The following is a 6229-nucleotide window of genomic DNA, read 5'->3' on the forward strand; positions in this document are numbered from 1 at the left end:
TGTCAGTATAAAGGTACCACAGTATTACTCCTTAAAGGTACCACAGTATTACTCCTTAAAGGTGTCAGTATAAAGGTACCACAGTATTACTCCTTAAAGGTGTCAGTATAAAGGTACCACAGTATTACTCCTTAAAGGTGTCAGTATAAAGGTACCACAGTATTACTCCTTAAAGGTGTCAGTATAAAGGTGTCACAGTATTACTCCTTAAAGGTGTCAGTATAAAGGTGTCACAGTATTACTCCTTAAAGGTGTCAGTATAAAGGTACCACAGTATTACTCCTTAAAGGTGTCAGTATAAAGGTACCACAGTATTACTCCTTAAAGGTGTCAGTATAAAGGTACCACAGTATTACTCCTTAAAGGTGTCAGTATAAAGGTACCACAGTATTACCCCATAAAGGTGTCAGTATAAAGGTACCACAGTATTACTCCTTAAAGGTGTCAGTATAAAGGTACCACAGTATTACTCCTTAAAGGTGTCAGTATAAAGGTACCACAGTATTACTCCTTAAAGGTGTCAGTATAAAGGTACCACAGTATTACTCCTTAAAGATGTCAATATAAAGGTACCACAGTATTACTCCTTAAAGGTGTCAGTATAAAGGTACCACAGTATTACTCCTTAAAGGTGTCAGTATAAAGGTACCACAGTATTACTCCTTAAAGGTGTCAGTATAAAGGTACCACAGTATTACTCCTTAAAGGTGTCAGTATAAAGGTACCACAGTATTACTCCTTAAAGGTGTCAGTATAAAGGTACCACAGTATTACTCCTTAAAGGTGTCAGTATAAAGGTACCACAGTATTACTCCTTAAAGGTGTCAGTATAAAGGTGTCACAGTATTACTCCTTAAAGGTGTCAGTATAAAGGTGTCACAGTATTACTCCTTAAAGGTGTCAGTATAAAGGTACCACAGTATTACTCCTTAAAGGTGTCAGTATAAAGGTACCACAGTATTACTCCTTAAAGGTGTCAGTATAAAGGTACCACAGTATTACTCCTTAAAGGTGTCAGTATAAAGGTACCACAGTATTACCCCTTAAAGGTGTCAGTATAAAGGTACCACAGTATTACTCCTTAAAGGTGTCAGTATAAAGGTACCACAGTATTACTCCTTAAAGGTGTCAGTATAAAGGTACCACAGTATTACTCCTTAAAGGTGTCAGTATAAAGGTACCACAGTATTACTCCTTAAAGATGTCAATATAAAGGTACCACAGTATTACTCCTTAAAGGTGTCAATATAAAGGTACCACAGTATTACTCCTTAAAGGTGTCAGTATAAAGGTACCACAGTATTACTCCTTAAAGGTGTCAGTATAAAGGTACCACAGTATTACTCCTTAAAGGTGTCAATATAAAGGTACCACAGTATTACTCCTTAAAGGTGTCAGTATAAAGGTACCACAGTATTACTCCTTAAAGGTGTCAGTATAAAGGTACCACAGTATTACTCCTTAAAGGTGTCAGTATAAAGGTACCACAGTATTACTCCTTAAAGGTGTCAGTATAAAGGTACCACAGTATTACTCCTTAAAGGTGTCAGTATAAAGGTACCACAGTATTACCCCTTAAAGGTGTCAGTATAAAGGTACCACAGTATTACTCCTTAAAGGTGTCAGTATAAAGGTACCACAGTATTACTCCTTAAAGGTGTCAGTATAAAGGTACCACAGTATTACTCCTTAAAGGTGTCAGTATAAAGGTACCACAGTATTACTCCTTAAAGGTTTCAGTATAAAGGTACCACAGTATTACTCCTTAAAGGTGTCAGTATTACTCCTTAAAGGTACCACAGTATTACTCCTTAAAGGTGTCAGTATTACTCCTTAAAGGTGTCAGTATAAAGGTACCACAGTATTACTCCTTAAAGGTGTCAGTATAAAGGTACCACAGTATTACTCCTTAAAGGTGTCAGTATAAAGGTACCACAGTATTACTCCTTAAAGGTGTCAGTATAAAGGTACCACAGTATTACTCCTTAAAGGTGTCAGTATAAAGGTACCACAGTATTACTCCTTAAAGGTGTCAGTATAAAGGTACCACAGTATTACTCCTTAAAGGTGTCAGTATTACTCCTTAAAGGTACCACAGTATTACTCCTTAAAGGTGTCAGTATTACTCCTTAAAGGTGTCAGTATAAAGGTACCACAGTATTACTCCTTAAAGGTGTCAGTATAAAGGTACCACAGTATTACTCCTTAAAGGTGTCAGTATAAAGGTACCACAGTATTACTCCTTAAAGGTGTCAGTATAAAGGTACCACAGTATTACTCCTTAAAGGTGTCAGTATAAAGGTGTCACAGTATTACTCCTTAAAGGTGTCAGTATAAAGGTGTCACAGTATTACTCCTTAAAGGTGTCAGTATAAAGGTACCACAGTATTACTCCTTAAAGGTGTCAGTATAAAGGTACCACAGTATTACTCCTTAAAGGTGTCAGTATAAAGGTACCACAGTATTACTCCTTAAAGGTGTCAGTATAAAGGTACCACAGTATTACCCCTTAAAGGTGTCAGTATAAAGGTACCACAGTATTACTCCTTAAAGGTGTCAGTATAAAGGTACCACAGTATTACTCCTTAAAGGTGTCAGTATAAAGGTACCACAGTATTACTCCTTAAAGGTGTCAGTATAAAGGTACCACAGTATTACTCCTTAAAGATGTCAATATAAAGGTACCACAGTATTACTCCTTAAAGGTGTCAATATAAAGGTACCACAGTATTACTCCTTAAAGGTGTCAGTATAAAGGTACCACAGTATTACTCCTTAAAGGTGTCAGTATAAAGGTACCACAGTATTACTCCTTAAAGGTGTCAATATAAAGGTACCACAGTATTACTCCTTAAAGGTGTCAATATAAAGGTACCACAGTATTACTCCTTAAAGGTGTCAGTATAAAGGTACCACAGTATTACTCCTTAAAGGTGTCAGTATAAAGGTACCACAGTATTACTCCTTAAAGGTGTCAGTATAAAGGTACCACAGTATTACTCCTTAAAGGTGTCAGTATAAAGGTACCACAGTATTACTCCTTAAAGGTGTCAGTATAAAGGTACCACAGTATTACCCCTTAAAGGTGTCAGTATAAAGGTACCACAGTATTACTCCTTAAAGGTGTCAGTATAAAGGTACCACAGTATTACTCCTTAAAGGTGTCAGTATAAAGGTACCACAGTATTACTCCTTAAAGGTGTCAGTATAAAGGTACCACAGTATTACTCCTTAAAGGTTTCAGTATAAAGGTACCACAGTATTACTTCTTAAAGGTGTCAGTATTACTCCTTAAAGGTACCACAGTATTACTCCTTAAAGGTGTCAGTATTACTCCTTAAAGGTGTCAGTATAAAGGTACCACAGTATTACTCCTTAAAGGTGTCAGTATAAAGGTACCACAGTATTACTCCTTAAAGGTGTCAGTATAAAGGTACCACAGTATTACTCCTTAAAGGTGTCAGTATAAAGGTACCACAGTATTACTCCTTAAAGGTGTCAGTATAAAGGTACCACAGTATTACTCCTTAAAGGTGTCAGTATAAAGGTACCACAGTATTACTCCTTAAAGGTGTCAGTATAAAGGTACCACAGTATTACTCCTTAAAGGTGTCAGTATTACTCCTTAAAGGTACCACAGTATTGCTCCTTAAAGGTGTCAGTATTACTCCTTAAAGGTGTCAGTATAAAGGTACCACAGTATTACTCCTTAAAGGTGTCAGTATAAAGGTACCACAGTATTACTCCTTAAAGGTGTCAGTATAAAGGTACCACAGTATTACTCCTTAAAGGTGTCAGTATAAAGGTACCACAGTATTACTCCTTAAAGGTGTCAGTATAAAGGTACCACAGTATTACTCCTTAAAGGTGTCAGTATAAAAGTACCACAGTATTACTCCTTAAAGGTGTCAGTATTACTCCTTAAAGGTACCACAGTATTACTCCTTAAAGGTGTCAGTATTACTCCTTAAAGGTGTCAGTATAAAGGTACCACAGTATTACTCCTTAAAGGTGTCAGTATAAAGGTACCACAGTATTACTCCTTAAAGGTGTCAGTATAAAGGTACCACAGTATTACTCCTTAAAGGTGTCAGTATAAAGGTACCACAGTATTACTCCTTAAAGGTGTCAGTATAAAGGTACCACAGTATTACTCCTTAAAGGTGGCAGTATAAAGGTACCACAGTATTACTCCTTAAAGGTGTCAGTATAAAGGTACCACAGTATTACTCCTTAAAGGTGTCAGTATTACTCCTTAAAGGTACCACAGTATTGCTCCTTAAAGGTGTCAGTATTACTCCTTAAAGGTGTCAGTATAAAGGTACCACAGTATTCCTCCTTAAAGGTGTCAGTATAAAGGTACCACAGTATTACTCCTTAAAGGTGTCAGTATAAAGGTACCACAGTATTACTCCTTAAAGGTGTCAGTATAAAGGTACCACAGTATTACTCCTTAAAGGTGTCAGTATAAAGGTACCACAGTATTACTCCTTAAAGGTGTCAGTATAAAGGTACCACAGTATTACTCCTTAAAGGTGTCAGTATAAAGGTACCACAGTATTACTCCTTAAAGGTGTCAGTATTACTCCTTAAAGGTACCACAGTATTACTCCTTAAAGGTGTCAGTATTACTCCTTAAAGGTGTCAGTATAAAGGTACCACAGTATTACTCCTTAAAGGTGTCAGTATAAAGGTACCACAGTATTACTCCTTAAAGGTGTCAGTATAAAGGTACCACAGTATTACTCCTTAAAGGTGTCAGTATAAAGGTACCACAGTATTACTAATTAAAGGTGTCAGTATAAAGGTACCACAGTATTACTCCTTAAAGGTGTCAGTATAAAGGTACCACAGTATTACTAATTAAAGGTGTCAGTATAAAGGTACCACAGTATTACTCCTTAAAGGTGTCAGTATAAAGGTACCACAGTATTACTAATTAAAGGTGTCAGTATAAAGGTACCACAGTATTACTCCTTAAAGGTGTCAGTATAAAGGTACCACAGTATTACTCCTTAAAGGTGTCAGTATAAAGGTACCACAGTATTACTCCTTAAAGGTGTCAGTATTACTCCTTAAAGGTACCACAGTATTACTCCTTAAAGGTGTCAGTATTACTCCTAAAAGGTGTCAGTATAAAGGTACCACAGTATTACTCCTTAAAGGTGTCAGTATAAAGGTACCACAGTATTACTCCTTAAAGGTGTCAGTATAAAGGTACCACAGTATTACTCCTTAAAGGTGTCAGTATAAAGGTACCACAGTATTACTAATTAAAGGTGTCAGTATAAAGGTACCACAGTATTACTCCTTAAAGGTGTCAGTATAAAGGTACCACAGTATTACTAATTAAAGGTGTCAGTATAACGAGGTTGACTGTAGTGCAGGTCAGGTCTTCCTTCTGGTATTTGGAAGTTCACTGATTCCTGTCTCTAATTGTACAAAGACAGAGATCCTTCTGGTTGTTCACTGATTCCTGTTTCTAATTGGACAGAGGTCCTTCTGGTAGTTCACTGATTCCTGTCTCTAATTGGACAGAGATCCTTCTGGTAGTTCACTGAATCCTGTCTCTAATTGGACAGAGGTCCTTCTGGTAGTTCATTGATTCCTGTCTCTAATTGTACAAAGACAGAGATCCTTCTGGTAGTTGACTGACTCCTGTCTCTAATTGGACAAAGAGAAAGATCCTTCTGGTAGCTCACTGATTCCTGTCTCTAATTGTACAAAGAGAAAGATCCTTCTGGTAGTTCATTGATTCCTGTCTCTAATTGGACAGAGGTCCTTCTGGTAGTTCACTGAATCCTGTCTCTAATTGGACAGAGGTCCTTCTGGTAGTTCATTGATTCCTGTCTCTAATTGTACAAAGAGAAAGATCCTTCTGGTAGTTCATTGATTCCTGTTTTCTAATTGGACAGAGATCCAATTCAAATTTTATTGGTCACATACACATGGTTAGCAGATGTTAATGCGAGTGTGGTGAAATGCTTGTGCTTCTAGTTCCGACAATGCAGTAATAATCAACGAGTAATCTAACATTTTCACAACAACTACCTTATACACACAAGTGTAAGGGAATTAAGAATATGTACATAAAGATATATGGATGAGCGATGGCCATATATAACCCATATAAACATTATATTAAGTGGCATTGTTTAAAGTGACTAGTGATACATTTTAAATCAATTTTGAATTCTTAAAGTGGCTGGAGTTGAGTCAGTATGTTGGC

This window comes from Oncorhynchus mykiss, unplaced genomic scaffold (assembly GCF_013265735.2).
Source record: "Oncorhynchus mykiss isolate Arlee unplaced genomic scaffold, USDA_OmykA_1.1 un_scaffold_130, whole genome shotgun sequence".
Taxonomy (NCBI): Eukaryota; Metazoa; Chordata; class Actinopteri; order Salmoniformes; family Salmonidae; genus Oncorhynchus; species Oncorhynchus mykiss.